Source organism: Chelonia mydas, chromosome 3, assembly GCF_015237465.2.
Source record: "Chelonia mydas isolate rCheMyd1 chromosome 3, rCheMyd1.pri.v2, whole genome shotgun sequence".
Classification (NCBI taxonomy): Eukaryota; Metazoa; Chordata; order Testudines; family Cheloniidae; genus Chelonia; species Chelonia mydas.
In genome coordinates this window covers 179,257,102-179,276,436 of record NC_057851.1, presented here as the reverse complement: position 1 = coordinate 179,276,436, position 19,335 = coordinate 179,257,102, and the positions used below count along the sequence as shown (strand labels likewise).

General features: G+C 43.5%; 1 long non-coding RNA gene across 2 annotated transcripts in view; it reads right to left on the bottom strand.

Moving 5' to 3' along the window:
- The window catches only part of LOC114021913, a 53,926-nt gene that overhangs the window by 4,600 nt on the left and 29,991 nt on the right, over positions 1-19,335 (bottom strand). For both annotated transcript variants that reach the window (XR_005224914.2, XR_005224915.2), the window contains exons 2-3: positions 8,251-8,472; positions 3,070-3,160 (exon numbers count right to left, since the gene is read on the bottom strand). This is a non-coding gene — a long non-coding RNA (uncharacterized LOC114021913). The remainder of the gene's footprint in view (positions 1-3,069; positions 3,161-8,250; positions 8,473-19,335) is intronic.

Genomic DNA, 19,335 nt, shown 5'->3' with positions numbered 1-19,335 from the left:
CCCAGCTTTTGAAAGTATCTTGTCTCCTCATTGGTCATTTTGGTCAGGTGCCAGCGAGGTTACCTTTAGCTTCTTAACCCTTTACAGGTGAGGGGATTTTTCCTCTGGCCAGGAGGGATTTTAAAGGGGTTTACCCTTCCCTTTATATTTATGACAGGGCACTTGGGCCCAGAGGGGGCGTACCGTTGGGCGCAGGCCCGAGGTATCCCCACTTCACATGTAGCCCTAAAAACAGCTAAAGCTGTTTGTAAGATTTGCCAGATTGTTAAGCCGTTACAGGTGGAAGCTGGTTCCCCTGGACAGGTGCTGTGGGGAGACCAGCCTGCTCAAATTTGGCAAATCGATTATGTTGGCCCACTCCCTCTTGACCACCGCAAAGCATATATTCTCACTATCGTCGATACGGCCACCGGCTATGGAGAGGTCTGGCCGGCATCCCATCCCGACCAGTGGAATACAATCACTGGCATTACTGAGCGAATTGTATTCCACCATGGAATTCCCTCTCAACTGCATTCTGATAATGGGTCCCATTTTGCCAGTAACATGGTGCAGGATTGGGCTGCATCTTTGGGAATCCAATGGGTGTTTCACATCCCCGACCATCCCCAAGGGGTGGGTGTCATGGAACGGTATAATGGATTGCTGAAACAGCAGCTACGGCTCCTGTCACCGAACGACACACTCAGGGGTGGTATGGGGTACTGATCAAGGCTGCCTATCAGCTGAATACGCATCCGTACTATGGCCTGACGCCAATGAAAACCAACATGGCGGAGTGAGTGTGTGACTGGTGACTGCGGAGACCGAGGGCTCAGGGCAGTCAGACCCTGATGCGTTAGGAGTTGTACTGCTACACCCCGCTGCCCATCTCCAGACTAGGGGGACACCGGAGTCAGCAGGGGTGGATTTGTATGCAGTCGCCCCGACACCACTGACCCTGGCACTCAAAAATTGATTCCCATCGGGATATGGGTACAATTACGGGAGGGTTGCTCCCCGCTCCGGGCTGGCTTTGCATGCAGGAGTGCACATACAGGTGGGGGTTGTAGACTATGACTACCGGGGAGAAGTATGGGTTTTGCTGTTCAGTCTCAGAAAGGAGCCCGTGAGTATACAACCGGGCGATCAGGTGGCCCAGCTCATCTGTGAGCAGATTGCCTTCCCTGAAGTGTAGCGCCTGTAGGAAATGGAGGTGCCAGACACTGCCTGCGGAGCGGGAGGATTTGGGTCCATGGATAGGCCTGGGGAAGAGGGTGGCCGGGTGTAGGTGTGGCACCCTGGGCGGCGCCTCCAGTAGAGGGAGATCGTTGCTTGGGAGCCCGGGGACACTTACTGGGTCAGCATTGATGGGGATAATGATCTTGTTTGTCTTGCTAGGGGGCAAACTACTCCAAAGATGATGCTCGTGTTTGTCTTTTGCGGACTTTGGGCCTCCGTGCTCGGTGGGCAAGTGGGACCGTTGTTGCACCACGGACATTTGTGATGGAGCGCTGCCACCACAAACCGAACCATTGGGAATTTTACCTGCCCTGCTCATCTGAGCTGCCCCATCATGACGGTCTCAATCAGTTGTACGAGTGCGTATATGCTTCAACTCCCGGGCCACCGGCCAGGTACCCTCTTGGTGTATGCTGATTCATCAGTCAATATGACCCTTCATTTGCTAAATGATTCCTCCCACTGGTGTGGACAGGTGACGCCGCAAATCCAGCCCTCTAATACGACTGTCCTATGAGAGTTGCTTAACTGCACTGGGAATGATACCCATTTTCTCGTAGCCCGTGAAACTATGTGTAGCTTCACCAATAAGTCTTACATAGAGGGGCGAGGCCCCTTTTTGATATTGCTATATGTACTTCCTGTTTTTGCCCAGCTGAATTGACGCAAACCTCATCTAATGGTTTTGCGCGATTTGTGTAGCCCCTAATTGTGGGGCCACAGATTGATGTAATTAATGTAAATATTAATGTGAGTGCAGTCCATGTTGGGTTATATAATGTGAGCTGTCGGCCCTGGACAGATGGTTTGTGGGTTTGTCAGTTGACCCCCTGACGGGGAAGGGGCGCAAAAGTGGGGCTTTATGGAGACAGTGCTAGGAGGGGTTGGAACTGGTACGGGGATATTAAATTCCTTTGATATAGAAGTACTGCGAAATAAGCTTGCCACATTGGGCACCCTCAACTCAGGGGTGATCCAGCTGCAGGCGGAATGGCTCCCCTTGTTGCTGGGAGGGTTGATTCAAAATTGGAAAGGACAATGGCAAATGCGGACGGTATTAAACCATAGCAGTTGGGAAACAGCTCACGTTGCTGCTAATATTGCACGGAATAGTAGTTTAATGGTGTCATGTGTAGTGGAGCAAGTTGTAGCTTTGATGCAAATAGAGATGTTGTGGTTAACCCTTGTGCAGGGAGAACCGGTTCGGTTACAATGAGTGCTTGCCCCCATTTTTCAAGGAGCGTTGAAACACTGGGTGATTTTTCCTCCATTTATATTCTACCGTTAATTGAATTGTCTCATTAGACTGACCCCGCACGTGGTAAGGCAACTCCCATGTTTTCATGTACTATGTATATATACCTGTTACTGTATTTTCCATTCCATGCATCTGATGAAGTGGGTTCTAGCCCACGAAAGCTTATGTCCAAATAAATTTGTTAGTCTCGAAGGTGCCACAAGGACTCCTCGTTGTTTTTGCTGATACAGACTAACACGGCTACCGCTTTGAAACCTGTAATATATATGAAGGGCCAAAATCCATTTGCTGTGTTTGTAAACCCCTGACCACAAGTCCTGTCAGCAACTTTTCACATAGGCCCAAAGTCCAAAGCTTGGTTTGAGCTGGGGGCCTAGCCCACCGGGAACAATACTGACTAAGAGAAGCTGAACAAACAAGAGACAACTTTGCTTTTTACTAAGATAAACATGGTCAGCATAGCTCCAGATGGGGAGCGGTAATTGGTGTCCTTATCAGAAGCTACAGCCATACCAAAGTATGGAAAGGGACTTCCATGTCCACACCTTTGTGTGGGAAGGAGATAATTAATACCCTCCCCCCATACCAACCTTGAGTTCATGGAGAGGCCCAAGCACGTCAGCATGAGATATGACATTCTCTCTTCTCAGCTGCATCCCCCTCCCAGATGCCAATGTTAGCCTTTAGAAACACAATGGGGCAATGTGAAAACAATTTCTATTGCCATGAACTTTTCAATGTCTTTTTGCTTTAACCCCCAGGAAGGTACCTGTTGGACAACCAGAAAAGCTACCTCATTCTTATGGACCCCAAATCAGAATTCAACATATATATTTTATAATTATACGCTTTATACATTGTTTAAGGGAAAACACCTGTGTACTAACAGTATGCTGTAAGTTAACCTGAAAGCCATTATGTAATCTTTTAAACTACTGGCTTACTGTGTTTATCTTGTCTTGCCGCTAGACCTATCCAGGGGCTTGGGACCTCCCACCCCGTCGCTTCCCTCCGCCCACGGATAACCTATATAATCTATTGTAATCAATTGCTTGGCAGTGTCTCTGCGTCTAATAAGCAAAGTGACACTCCGCCAGTGCTGTAAGTAATAAACCCACGTGCTTGATTCTACACAGTGTCCATTTTTGTTCCTTCAATATAGGCACAGCAGGTGGCACCACAGCACTGCTCGGTGCCGAGGGCTTCAGCTCTCAAGCCTCTGAGGGAACAGGCTTAGTTCTTCCATGACTGCCTGTCTTAGAGCTAGACTGCACTGGTCTTTCGCTCCTCAGGTTGCCTCTGCACTGGACGAACCCGGTGCCACGCGGTCCGGGGCTCTGCATGCCAACGGTACTGGGGCACATTTAGCGGTCGGAAATCCTGGGGGGAGGAGTGAGACTGCTTCTTTGTTTTCATGGGGGCTGGATCCCATGTCCCACACGGCAGTTGGTGAGTGAGTGAGCTGGTGGGGAGGGTCAGAGGCAGGACGCAGGGATTTCTCAATAAGCATCAGTTTCAGCTGGAGTTCCCTCGCCTTTCTGGTCCTTGCGGTTAACTTTTTGCAGTGGTGGCACTTCTGTGGAACGTGAGTCTCCCCCAGGCAGTGAACACACTGGGAGTGACCATCAGAGACTGGTATTGACAGTCTACAGTGAGGCAACGTTTAAAGCCTGGGGAGCCAGGCATGGCCATTTGAAGAGTGCCTCTGGGTTTGGTTTTGTTTTTAAACGGAAAGGGAAGAAACAGGAACTCCGCAAGGAACAGGAAGGGGTAATTTTGGGCAAAAAGGACAGGAAAAAGTATTCTGAGGAAGATTATTCTGAGGCACTGCTGTTGTTCTGACTGAAGCCAACGGCGGCAAAGAAGGAACTGGGCAACGGTTGGCTATGTGCACGCGATACCCACTCAGAGCAGCACGAGCTGGCTGCAGTGTGTGCGTGGCCAACCAGGGCACTGCTACCTTAAATCTCTGACTAGAAGCGCAGGGGCGCTCAAAGACCTAAAAGTGGAGCACCCACAGGGACGCTCCTTGAAGAAGAACTTACCATGCCTTGAATAATCAGCCCTAAAAGTCTACCATACAAATTATGGGAAACCAGAAACCATTTAAAATCTGTTTCTCGAAGGAAGAATTTAATAAAGAAGAGTTTGTTGCTGACCTGCATCTGGTGTGTTCCCTTGTTTATTTAAGCCTAGTTTTATTTAATATTTTCACTAGTTATAAGGATGATGACTCCACTATGACATCAGCCACAGGAAAAGAGCAACAGGAAAATTTGCCAGGAAAGGAAGAATTTGCACTGTTAAAACCCAAATTTTTCAGCTGCAAGAGCATTTAGTAGGCAAAACCAACCTACTTGTGGACTATGTATTTCCAAGGCATCAAAGACTGGTGTGTGTGAGAGAAATTTCCTTAATGAAACAAGTTTTGTGTTCTGCACAAGGAGGATTATCTGTTCCTAAATGCCTAAGTAATTTCTTAAAGATAGTTCATATGCCCCTACAAAGGAGTCTCTAGCACTTCTAACATTTGGCTGGCAGCTGCTTGTTTCTGCAATCATTCTCGACAGAGGCTGAAAAGAAGAAGAGCTAGACAAAGGGAAGATATACACCAAAAGCAGAATCATTATATGAGGACAAATCATTTCTAACTTGTCACTCTGCTAAAGAGGCTATAAGAGTTCCTTCAGTAGTCAGTGCAGAAACAGGATCACCATCTACTGTGGGATACATAAAATTGTCTCACAAGATGGAGATATATCAATCATCTTTTTGCAAGAACTATGATACCTTCAGTGGATGAATCAGCTGAAATGGCAAGTTTTTTCAGATCCAGAACACCTCTCAATCATAACAAATTCTATCCCAAGTTCTTTTTGCATGCCAGTTACTGTCTGTCTCATTGTCTTTTTCATATACAACGTGCTATGATGAAAACTCCTATTCCAATACACCACAATCCAAACATCATTTGACAAGAAAACCTCCCATTACCTTGAATTATTAATGGCAACACCTTTGTTTTGGGACAGAATAATCACTAGGCTGAGCTAGAATTCAACATAAACTACCTTCATTTTCTAATTGATTTTGTTTATAGACTATTCCATTGAGGGATAGGGAATAACTGTTACTGGAACTTAAATAGATTCTCAGATAAAATACTAGAACTAGCTGCAGGTCAGCAACAAACCCTTCTTTATTAAGGTTTTTCTTTCTAGGAACACAAGAATGACCATACTGTGTCAGACCAATGGTGTACCTTGTCCAGTGTCCTATCTCGTGACAGTGGCCAGTGCCAGATGCTTCAGAGGGAATGAACAGAACAGAGCAATTATTGAGTGATCCATCCCTTGTTGTACAGTCCCAGCATCTGGCAATCAGAGGTTTAGGGACACCCAGAGCATGGGGTTGCGTTCCTAACCATCTGTGCTAATTGCTAATGGACCTATCCTCCATTAACTTATCTAATTCTTTTTTTAATCAAATTATACTTTTGGCCTTCACAACATCCCCACGCAACAAACTCCACAAGTTGACTGTGTGTTGTGTGAAGTACTTCCTTATGTTTGTTTTAAATTTGCTGCCTATTAGTTTCATTGGGTGACCCCCGGTTTATACGTTGTGTGAAAGGATAAATAACACTTCCCTATTCACTTTCTTTACATCATTTGTGATTAAATAGATTTCTATCATATCCCCCTTAGTCGTTTCTTTTCTAAACTGAAGAATCCCAGTCTTTTCAATCTCTCCTCGTATGGAAGCTATTGTATACCCCAATCATATTTGTTGCCTACCTCTGTACCTTTTCCAATTCTAATATATCTTCTTTGAAATGGGGCAACTAGAACTTCACACAGTATTCAAGGTATGGGGATACCATGGATTTACATAGTAGCATTATGATACTTTCCGTCTTATTATCTATCCCTTTCCTAACCTAACCTTGTTCCTAACCTTGTTAGCTTTTTTGACTGCCACTGCACATTGAGTAGACGCTTTCAGAGAACTATCCATGATGACTCCAAGATCTCTTTCTTGAGTGGTAACAGCTAATTTAATACCCATCATTTTGTATGTATACTTGGAATTATGTTTTCCAATGTGCATTACTTTGAATTTATCAACACTGAATTTCACCTGCCATTTTGTTACCCAGTCACCCAGTTTTGTGATATCCCTTTGTAACTCTTTGTAGTCAGCTTTGGACTTAACTATCTTGATTAATTTTGTATTGTCTGCAAATGCTCACTGTTTACTCTGTTTTCCAGATCATTTATGAATATGTTGAACAGCACTGGTCCCAGTACAGATCCTTGGGGGACCCTGCCATCTACCTCTTTCCACTATGAAAACTGACCATTTATTCCTCCCTTTATTTCCTATCTTTTAACCAATTACTGATACATGAGAGGGCCTTCCCTCTTATCCCATGACTGCTTAGTTTGCTTAAGAGTCTTTGGTGTGGTACCTTGTCAAAGGCTTTCTGGAAGGACAAGTACAATACTATCTACTGGATCACCATTGTCCACAGGCTTGTTGACACCCTCAGAGAACTTGAATAGATTGTTTAGGCATTCTTTCACTTTACAAAAGCCATGTTGATTGTTCCCCACATATTATGTTTATCTATGTGTCTGATCATTCTGTTCTTTACTATAGTTTCAGCCAGTTAGCCTGGTACTGAAGTTAGGCTTACCAGCCTGTAACTGCCAAGATCACCTCTGGAGCCTTTTTAAAAAATCAGGGTTATATTAGCTATCCTCCAATCATCTATCGGGCCCTAACAAATTCATGGTCCATTTTGGTCAATTTTATGACCATAGGATTTTTAAAATAGGCAATTTCACGATTTCAGACGTTTACATCTGAAATTTCATGGTGGTGTAACTGTGAGGATTCCGACCCAAAAGGGGGTCAGAAAGCTGTTGTAGGGGGGTTACGAGATTGTCACACTCACTTCTGTGTTGCCTTCAGAGCTGGGCTCGGAAGACAGCACCTGCGGAGCTTCCTGAAGCCAGGGGAGGTACCCAGAATTGGGTCTGATCTCCCCCGAAGAGCAGCCAGGCAGGGGAAGTGGAAGTTCCATCCCTCCCTAGCCCAGCTGGGACTAGCAGCTGGAGCCTGGTGCATGGTAGGAGTCCCTGGCTGAGACACCCCCAGCCCTTCCCCTCCAATAGCTAGATTTCATGGGGGAGGTCTGATTTCACAGTCCGTGACATGTTTTTCATGGCCATGAATTTGGTAGGGCCCTAGTCATGTGGTAGTACAGAGGTTTATTGTGATCTCTACAGAGATACAGACTTAAAATGGTTGAAGCCATCTCATTTTAAGGTAGATTGTTAAAGTTGACTATTTGTTCTATATAAAGCCATGAAGAATATTAATACATTAAGAAATTGACTATGGTTAGTAGCTTCTGCAACCCACAGAACATTAAAATCTGAAGAGCAATTGTATTGTTTGAATTGAGCAATGTAACCTTTGCTAAAAAGCCCTGTGAAAAAGGGCTTTCCCTTTTCTTTTTTGGTTAATATTATTGTGCATTTACCACCAGCATGACTTTATTTACTATCTTAAAATATAGGTTAAAATTTATATTTATACAGTATTTAAAAATAATAAAATAAGTAAAAATAAATAACCCCTTTCCCAGCCAAACATCAGAATTTAAGATTACCAGCCTGGAGTCAGAACCTAACTACATGGAGACAGGAAATCTAATCATGCTCAGAAAAATAATTAAAAAAAATAAAAATAAAACCTTTTACCTTTTTTCAGAGGATTGTTTGCAAGTTTTATAACATGAGACAGAAAATCAGTAGCATGTGAAATGGTATAGAATAGATTCACAATGCAGGCATCTAACTATAAATCCAAAACTGTGGAGAACCTTAAAATTATTCCAAAGTCAGCCTTTTTACTCTCAGTCATTTCCATCCTCTGCTCTTCCCTGAGGTGATGATGAATCTTTAAGACAAGTTTTGGAAGCACTGCAGAGCAAAATAAAAAAATAGTCTTCATTGTAGCATGATCTACTTAGAAGAAAAAGTGATATTTTGTATTTTCTGCACAAATATGCGGTAAGGAGAGCCACATGGACAAGATGGAAAAACATTTAGACCATGTGGAAAGGAACATACAAAAAAACAGCTGTTGAAATGACAGTGGTTAAGAAAACTCAGACAAAGCAAACAGTGATATGAGACTGTAGGGTTGAAGCGTAAAAAAATCATCTGCGAGGGAAAAATAATTTAATATAGTAGAGGGAATGGAAAATCATGATTCAATAAGTTTTGCTAAATTAATTATCCCATCACTGCTGAATCTGAATAAAAAAGGTGAAAGAAGGAAAGAAGTATGAACCTGAAAGCCTAAAAAATGAGATCTACAGGAATTGAGGACCTCTTTATTGCTGGGGGAAAAATATTTTGACTATTTTTTAAATTCTTTGTTTAATGTTGCATAAACAATAAAGTATCATTAAGACAGCAAGACAAAAATAAATTGTGATCTGAACACAACATTTACATAATATAATGAGGTCACAGTATAGACTCTAACAAACTAACACTAAAATACTTGTTAAAAAGAAGCCTGATGGTAGAAAGACTCCATAAGGTGATGTCTGGTAAGAACATCAGAAAATATGGCAAAGTGGAGAAGAAAATTCTATGTATAGAACTAAGGCATTAGGAAATGTGCATCTTTGATGCATGAGTATATGTTAGTATTTTTTCTAATTGTTTCTGTTTTAATATAATTTATTCCATTTAGTGCTATTGTGGACAGCACACTTAAGTGATGATTATATAATATATAGGAATCTTGGATTTCCATCTCCTCATTATAATTCTTTTAGTCACTAATCTTGATATAGCTAGTCATTTCTTAATATTATTAGGCAACATTAATTAATTCAGTACCCATAATACCCACAAGTTAAGTTATCATTGAATGCAAGTGCCAGTAATTGCCAAGTATATGGCACCTGTAAAAAAACAGCCTGCTACTGAATGCAGCTCCAACATTCTGTGACTTGCTAAATTTGCTTTGAATGAATGCTCAGGTACCTGATAGATTCTGTTTCGCCCCTTTGATATAGAGAGCTTGAATTATTTTTAACTTTATGACACAAGGTTTGCCAGGGATGAGCAGAGATGGATAAGAGAATTTCTTCTTTCCAATTCTCTTTAAGGTCCAAATTAAATTGGTATTGTAAGTGAGTTTAACTATATGTACATAATGGCAAAAAGAATCTGATTGTTGACAAAGACCTCCCAAAGATGTGGATGAGCAGGTTGTTCCCATCTGTGTGTGGCTCATGGTCTATAATGACTGCAGGAAAGCCCGGTGTGAGAATGGTATTTAGGAATTGTTGTGGATATAATCAAATAGTGATATTTGATTTCAGTGAAATATTTCTCTAGACCTTCAGTATTCCTTTTTCTATTAATTCAGCCACATCGACTTTTTGAATCTGAACCATAGGTTTTTATATAATGACTCAAAAGGACAGCTAGTGAAGTTAGAGGGAATAAGATTCTAATATTTCTTGATCTCAGTCCTACTCTACCAGCATGGCAAAAAGTTCTCACATGGTAAAAAAAAGGCCTTAACAAAAATGTTCCTGAATTGGTTTAAATACTGAGTTGTTCATAAGGGTATAAAACTGTATTTTCTGGAACTGGGGTGTAATGAGGGGTGGGGCAGAGGGCCCAAATCCCCTTAGTTCGTGATCAGACCTGGAAATTTGGCCTCTATCATGATGGAGGGACAGCTGGGCCAAATTTGAGTGGCACTGCAACCCTGTGCACCAGGTTGCAACGCCACTCACTCAAATTTTGCCTAGCCTCCTTGTGCCTGCTTGCTCCCCTTCCATCTTTGCAGTCCTTCCGGGTCTGAGGGACACTGCACCCCATATTCTTCACAGTGATATTATGATGATATGATTGTGGCATAATTATGATGCATTTTGTACAAGACGGATCATGTGAGTGTCATTGGAAAAGTTATGATTTGCTGAATATGATTATCATATTTCTATGCATGTATAATTTTTGTATCTAAAGTTAGGAATATTGACTATATATCTGTATTTCAATCGTGCTTACTCTGGGTGACACGCACAACTAGCCTTTCCGGTACAACAATGAAGAAGCCAGACAGTGCTGGTGGCCCATCAGCAAAGACAGTGGACCCTGGAAGAACTTAACCTTCCTGTGAACATTCCAGACAGCCTGTAAGTAATGGCTGCTATGACTCAGCAACGTATGGAAGGGCATGTAACCAGGCCACATGACTCTGGACTCCATCTTGGGATGTCAGTGTTTTTCCACAAACTGAGTTTGGGACGAAGAGTTCCTGCCATATGCTAAAGCTATATAAGGCAGGGAGTGACATCATTTGTTGTTCTTCACTCCCCACATAAGAAGACTCCTGAAAACACTTGAGGAACACAGACTGAATGGGGGGAAATGCTGGACCCAGGCTAAAGGGATTTCTAGCCTCTGTATGAAAACCTGGGGATTCCAAGCTTCAGAGCAAGTGTAGCTTGTGTCTTAGGAAGCTACAGCCTGCTTGTATCATCAGCCAGAGTGAGAATTTGCTAATTCATATCCTTCTTTCTAATATCTTAGGCTTAGTTTGCATTTTTATTTACTAGGTAATCTGCTTTGATCTGTTTTCTATCACTTATAATCATTTAAAATCTATCTTTTGTAATTAATAAACCTGTTTTATGTTTCAAATTAAACCCAATGTACCTTTAAGTGAAGTGTCTGAGGAAAGATCTCAGCTTGGTTTAACACATGTACATTGTATTTCCTCTTCACATTGAGGTGGCGAACTCTATGAGAGCTTACGCTGTACAGTTCCCGGTACACCGGAAGATGGCATAATTTTGGATTTATGCTCCAGAGGAGGTGCGTGCCTGGGGAGCTGAGAGTTACCTTGTCTGTAGCCTTTTTTACTGTTGGTTCATGCAGTGGCTGATCAGCAAGCCTGCATGTAACTGCAGCTGGGTGTGTCCCTACCTGTGTGAATGCTGGTGGAAGTGTAGGACTGGGAATGGGTTTGCAGCTTGTCACAGCAGCACAGTGAGAGAGGGAGCCCAGGCTGGTGGGTCAGAGAGCTCAGTGGTACCCCAGTTCCAGGTGGCAGACAATGGTACACCCCACCCTCAGACAGAAGAAGAGTAGGATTCACCTGGAACTCCCATTCTCCAGGAGTGTAGGATTTTGGTTTTTAGTACTTCCTGGGGAAGTGAAAATCATAGAAGATTAGGGTTGGAAGCGACCTCAGGAGGTCATCTAGTCCAACTCCCTGCTCAAAGCAGGACCAACACCAACTAAATCATCCCAGCCAGGGCTTTGTCAACCTGGGCCTTAAAAACCTCTAAGGATGGAGATTCCACCACTTCCCTAGGTAACCCATTCCAGTGCTTCACCACCCTCCTAGTGAAACAGTGTTTCCTAATATCCAACCTAGACCTGCCCCATTACAACTTGAGACCATTGCTCCTTGTTCGGTCATCAGCCACCACTGAGAACAGCCGAGCTCCATGCTCTTTGGAATCCTCTTTCAGGTAGTTGAAGGCTTCTATCAAATCCCCCCTCAGTCTTCTCTTCTGCAGACTAAATAAGCCCAGTTCCCTCAGCCTCTCCCTGTAAGTCATGTGCCCCAGCCCCCTAATAATTTTTGTTGCCCTCCGCTGGACTCTTTCCAATTTGTCCACATCCTTTCTGTAGTGGGGGGCCCAAAACTGGACTAAATACTACAGATGTAGCCTTACTGGTGCTAAAGAGAGGGGCATAATCACTTCACTCGATCTGCTGGTAATGCTCCTAATGCAACCCAATATGCCGTTAGCCTTCTTGGCAACAAGGGCACACTGTTGACTCATATTCAGCTTCTCATCCACTGTAATCCCCAGGTTCTTTTCTGCAGAACTGCCGCTTAGCCAGTCGGTCCCTGGCCTGTAGCAGTGCATGGGATTCTTCCGTCCTAAATGCAGACTCTGCACTTGTCCTTGTTGAACCTCATCAGATTTCTTTTGGCCCAATCCTCCAATTTGTCTAGGTCATTCTGGACCCTATCCCTACCCTCCAGCATATCTACCTCTCCCCCCAATTTAGTGTCATCCGCGAACTTGCTGAGGATGCAATCCATCCCATCATCCAGATCATTAATGAAGATGTTGAACAAAACCGGCCCTAGGACCGACCCCTGGGGCACTCCGCTTGATAAAGGCTGCCAACTAGACATCGAGATGTTGATCACTGCCTGTTGAGGCCAACAATCTAGTCAGCTTTCTATCCACCTTATAGTCCATTCATCCAATCCATACTTCTTTAACTTGCTGGCAAGAATACTCTGGGAGACTGTATCAAAAGCTTTGCTGAAGTCAAGGTATATCATGTCTACCGCTTTCCCCATATCCACAGAGCCAGTTATCTCATCATAGAAGGCAATCAGGTTGGTCAGGCATGACTTGCCCTTGGTGAATCCATGTTGACTGTTCCTGATCACCTTCCTCTTCTCCAGTGTGGGAGGAGGATAGGGTTTAGGGCTTCCAGAACTGCCTGATCCATAATGGGGACAGTGTTCTTCAGCTTGACTGCCTCTCTGGGTAAGAGCTCATGGCTAGGTGTGGGGCAGAAAGATCATGGGTCTGGGTGCAGTGGGGAGAGCTTGTAGCTGGGTGAGGAACAATATGAGGGGGAAGAGCATGGGGCTGGGTGTGTGGCAGCAGGAAGAGTGTGTGTGGGGCTGGGCCCAGGGTAGGGAAGGAAGAACTCTGAACCCACTCCTTTGGAAAATTCTGGTGACATCCTGTCTGGGACAAACAATTGGAAAAATTACTTTGTGATACAATTAGAAATGAAAACAAAATGGAAGATCCTGAGGCAGAGAAATCAAAGAACTAGGATGGTTTGAACAGGATGGTCTATTACTTATGTTATAATTTTGTATATTTTTTATTGCTATTGTTGGTATAACCATGTGCATGTATAGGAATCATGCATCAAAGTAATCCAGAAACATATCCTTTCTGATTGTGCTGATGGTTATTTAATGAACTTTGGTGGATACGAGAAGTCCATATGTAGAATGTCTATTGAAGACAAAAATTTGGTATGCAGAGAGTACAGAATCAGTCTTAGGCTTATCATTATTGCTGATATTTACTACTCTTCTGTGCTTTAGATAGTTAAAAACAATGGGCTTCATCTAAGCCCTCTGAAGTTGATGGGATACTTTCTGTTGACTTTTGTGGGCATTGGATCAGGGCTTAGGGCACAAATCTTTCTACTTTCTTCTCAGTTCCCCAACTAACTGAATAGAAAGATGTTATCTGCTCTGAATTGGTTTAGGAAACAAATAAATGGCTTAAAAATTATAAGCCACTCACGGTGAACATAAAGGGATACATCCTGCCCTGTGCGGTAGTGTAAGACAAGTATAACAGAAAGTACTCCCTTTAAAGGCAGGCCCAAGGTCCAGCTCAGCCCTGTTCCAAATTCCAACCAAGAGCAATAAGACATTCTGAGAATTATAGTTCCCAAAGGAATATGGGAACCGTAGGCTGGTAACAAAGCAGCAAGCTGGAAAGAGATATAGTAAAAAAGTTGCTTGCTTTCCTCAGTATAGGAAGAGACCTGGCTGCTGAGGCTCTTCAGTCAAAGGGCTCACATGAGGTTTTGAGGGTATAAGAAGAAGAATAAGGATCCTGAAGAGAGACAAGTAGCAAAGATGGGGCTGGTTATAAGATATATTTCCTGAAGGGCAAAGCATGGGAAGGAGCCCTGAGTACAAAAGAAGTGGGGGGATGACTGCTTCTGAGGCCCAAGGCTGGAGCTCACAGCAGAGAGGAGAGGGGAGAGATCTCCCCTACACCTCTGAGGGACCATCAGGAGGTATGGCTGATATAGGCACGTGAAAGAGAATCTATGATACAGAAACAAGACTGGGTAACCCTGCGGCCAAAAGGAAAATGTTGTGTGTAGCCTGAGAAAGGACTGTGCCTGGGGAACACGAAGAACTGTGACGCTTTTTGTTTGGCTGATTGGTTGGTGTGGACTTTTCATTATCCTGCAATGGCTGAACTTTTATTTTTGGCTGACAGAGAAGATCTGTGGAAAGTGAGGTACATTTACTCTATCAGCAGGGGGAAACCAAGCCAGTCACCACACCTGAGACCAAAGAGGTAAGCAACCCTCTTGCAGAGAGCAAAAGGGTGTAGAGATCCTCTTCTGCCTATTTAAGCCAAAGGATAGAATCTCTCTATAGGGTTTGAATGCAGTAGAGATGAAAGCCAGCTCATACAACACCCTCTGTCTGAGTCATGTCTCCAGCTGATTGTAGTCTGTGGATCCAGGGATATAAGAACATAAAAATGGCTGTATTGGATCAGACCAATGGTCCATCTAGCTCAGTATCCTGTCTTCTGACAGTGGCCGATGTCAGATGCTTCAGAGAGAATGAACAGAACAGGGCAATTATTGAGTGATCCCTCCCCTGTTGTTAGGGTTTCCAGTTTTGGTTGTATGTATTCCTGGAGATTTTATCACATGACTTAACCTTTAATTAAAGATTAATCTTTAATTTCTGAAGACTCCTGGAGGGTTGGCAACCCTACAGAGTCCCAGCATCTAGCAGTCGGAGGCTTAGGGAAGTGGTTCTCAACCTATATACCATTGTGGGCTGTGTCCAATATTACCTGAATGGCCCTGAGGATGTCACATGGGCTGCAGCTGTGTGCTGATTGGGCCGCAAGCGGCCCGCGGGCCACAGGTTGAGAACCACTGGCTTAATACACTTTAATTCATCTCCCTGACCCATTACAAGAAAAGCTGCCCAAATTGTCAGGAATTCTTTGACAGAAGACATACAAGGGACATATTCCCTGTCCTTTGCGAACAGGAAGTTTCAAGAAGGAGTTCTCCAGGTGAAGGAGGAGCAAATACAGGACCCTTGGAGTAAGTGGCTGTCTGTAGTAGTGTTTATGTTTGGGGGCTACTTGCTGTGTACTGAGCTTGTGTTTGTCTGTCTGTTTGTTTGTTTGAAGGACCATGTGCTGTGGCTGGCAGTTGGAAGCTGTGAGCTTTTAAACAAGGTTTGAAATCTAGAAGCCTCTGTTCATTGGCTGAGCCTTAGTCAGGGGGCGGGGCTATCAAGAAGGCCAGGGCTTTATAAAGGAGTGAGCAAGCAACCAGGGAGCTTTGCGAACAGGGTTTTGAGAGGGGAGTGGGAAGGGGGCGAGGTACACTTGCCATTCTTTAAAACCTTTAAACTAAACTATAATCAAAACTTCTTGATTTAAACAAAATTCCTATCATTAACCTAGGAGAAAATGAAGGCAGAAGCCCAGCAGCAGAGTGGGGGCTATCCTGTTTATTGCACTCAGTGTAGCATGTATGATTACCTTCCTTGTAGGCGGGTGGCATATGTGTGCATAAGGTGCAAGAAGCTCCTGGCCCTCAGAGTCCGTGTACAGGCTTTGGAAGCCAGGGTGGCAGAACTGGAGGAGCTAAGAGAGGCAGAGAGGTATGTTGATGAGGCTTTCCGGGACACTGTAGATTTGTCCTACCTCCGGTCAGACAGTCCCTGTGCTGTTAAGGAGGATGAAAGGCCCAGAGAAGGAGAGCAGTCAACGGGAACAGAGGGAAACCTTCCCATAGTTGGGATCCTCCTTCCAGATGATGTTGGGGTATCCTCTTGCACTGAGGTTACCTCTCCAGGGGAGGGAACTCCAGTCATTAGGAAAAGGCAGGTGGTAGTAATTGGGGATTCGATCATTAGAAACATAGATAGCTGGGTTTGTGATAACCGGGAGAACCATATGGTGACTTGCCTGCCTGGTGTGAAGGTTGCAGATCTCTCCAGGAATCTAGATAGACTTATGTGTACCGCTGGGGAGGAGCCGGTGGTCGTGGTACATGTAGGTACCAATGACATAGGGAAGGGCAGGAGAGATGTCCTGGAGGCCAAATTTAGGCTGCTAGGAAAGAGACGGAAATCCATGACCTCTATGGTGGCATTCTCAGAAATGCTTCCAGTCCCACGCGCAGGGCCAGTTAGGCAGGCAGAGCTTCAGAGTCTCAATGCGTGGATGAGATGATGGTGTAGAGAGGAGGGCTTTAGATTTATTAGGAACTGGGGAAACTTTTTGGGATTGGGGGAGCCTATACAGGAAGGATGGGCTCCACCTAAATCAAAGTGGATCCAGACTGCTGGCACTTAACATTAAAAAGGTTGCAGAGCAGTTTTTAAACTAAGAGATGGGGGAAAGCCGATTTGCTGCAGAGGAACACATGGATCGGACAAAGACTTCTCTTAGAGGAGAGTCTATTGATAGAGATTCTCTAGGTTTTAGTCAGGAGGAGGGGATGGAAGAGAATAAAGTATGGGCCAGATCAGACGAGAAACATTCACATAAAGAATCTGACACATCAGAAAAGGGCAGACAAATAAACAGTGACAAGTTTTTAAAGTACTTGTACACAAATGCTAGAAGTCTAAATAATAAGACGGGTGAACTAAAGTGCCTCATGTTAAAGGAGGATATTGATATAATAGGCATCCCAGAAACCTCGGGGAGTGAGGACAATCAATGGGACACAATCATTCTGGGGTACAAAATATATCGGAAGGACAGAACAGGTTGTGGGGGAGTGGCACTATATTGAGAGAAAATGTAGAATCAAATGAAATAAAAATCTTAAATGAATCCACATGTTCCATAGAATCTCTATGGATAGTATTTCCATGCTCTAATAAGAATATAACAGTAGGGATCTGTTATCGACCACCCGACCAGGACAGTGATAGTGATGATGAAATGTTAAAGGAGATTAGAGAGGCTATCAAAATAAAAAACTCAATAGTAGTGGGGGATTTCAATTATCCCCATATTGACTGAGTACGTTACCTCAGGATGAAATGCAGAGACAACATTTCTCGATACTTTAAATGACTGCTTCTTGGAGCAGCTGGTACAGGAACCCACAAGAGGAGAGGCAACTTTCGATCTAGTCCTGAGTGGAGCGGCTCTCACAAAACTAAGTGATTGGGCAACAAAATGGCAAATGAAATTTAATGTGGATAAATGTAAAGTAATGCACATTGGAAAAAATAACCCCAACTATACATACAATATGATGGGGGCTAATTTAGCTACAACTAATCAGGAGAAAGATCTTGGAGTCACTGTGGACAGTTCTCTGTGTGCCGCGGCAGTCAAAAAAGCAAATGGGATGTTAGGAATCATTAAAAAAGGGATAGAGAATAAGACGGAGAATATCTTATTGCCCTTATATAAATCCATGGTACACCCACATCTTGAATACTGCATACAGATGTGGTCCCCTCATCTCAAAAAAGATATACTGGCATTAGAAAAGGTTCAGAAAAGGGCAACTAAAATGATTAGGGGTTTGGAACGGGTCCAATATGAGGAGAGATTAAAGAGGCTAGGACTTTTCAGCTTGGAAAAGAGGAGACTAAGGGGGGATATGATAGCAGTATATAAAATCATGAGTGGTATGTAGAAAGTGAATAAAGAAAAGTTACTTTCTAATTCCCATAATATAAGAACTAGGGGCCACCAAATGAAATTAATGGGTAGCAGGTTTAAAACAAATAAAAGGAAGTTCTTCTTCACACAGCATGCAGTCAACCTGTGGAACTCCTTGCCTGAGGAGGTTGTGAAAGCTAGGACTATAACAGGGTTTAAAAGAGAACTGGAGGTTACGTCCATTAATGGCTTTTAGCCAGGATGGGTAAGGAATGGTGTCCCTAGCCTCTGTTTGTCAGAGGATGGAGATGGATGGCAGGAGAGAGATCACTAGATCATTACCTGTTAGGTTCACTCCCTCTGGGGCTCCTGGCATTGGCCACAGTCGGTAGATAGGATACTGGGCTGGATGAACCTTTGGTCTGACCCAAAGGCAACAAAACATTTTGGCAACAAAAATGATTAGGGGTCTGGAACACATGACTTATGAGGAGAGGCTGAGGGAACTGGGAATGTTTAGTCTATGGAAGAGAAGAATGAGGGGCGATTTGATAGCCGCTTTCAACTACCTGAGAGGTGGTTCCAGAGAGGATGGTTCTAGACTATTCTCAGTGGTAGAAGAGGACAGGACAAGGAGTAATGGTCTCAAGTTGCAGTGGGGGAGGTTTAGGTTGGATATTAGGAAAAACTTTTTCACCAAGAGGGTGGTGAAACACTGGAATGCGTTACCTAGGGAGGTGGTGGAATCTCCTTCCTTGGAAGTTTTTAAGGTCAGGCTTGACAAAGCCCTGGCTGGGATGATTTGATTGGGGATTGGTCTTGCTTTGAGCAGGGGGTTGGACTAGATGACCTCCTGAGGTCCCTTCCAACCCTGATATTCTATGATTCTATGATTCTATGACCCAGTATGGTCATTCTTATGTTCTTATGTTCTTAAGGGAGTGCATCTTCTCTGCCTTACTCTGCTGGCCAGGGTAGGATTTAGTGCAAAAGCTGTTGTCCGAGAAAACTACTGCTATTAATGTATTGTTTTGATGGTTACAATTCTTTTTCTATTTATGAGCAAATAACGAATAAAAGGATATTAAAAGAAATAAATATTACAGCCAGTCTTGTAGTTCAACTAACTAGAATCAGAAAAAGGACAGGACTAAAGCAATATTAGATAGTTTGAATTAAAAGACCAAAGTAGTAAGTTTAAGTAAAACTTATTTGTGAGGCATTATTTGCCTTCATATTAACACAGTTGACATTCTTAATAATCTAAACCTATTTAAACACCTTTTAAAATAATCTGTTAATATAAATATAACTAGCAAGAGAGAAATCTCACTATTTA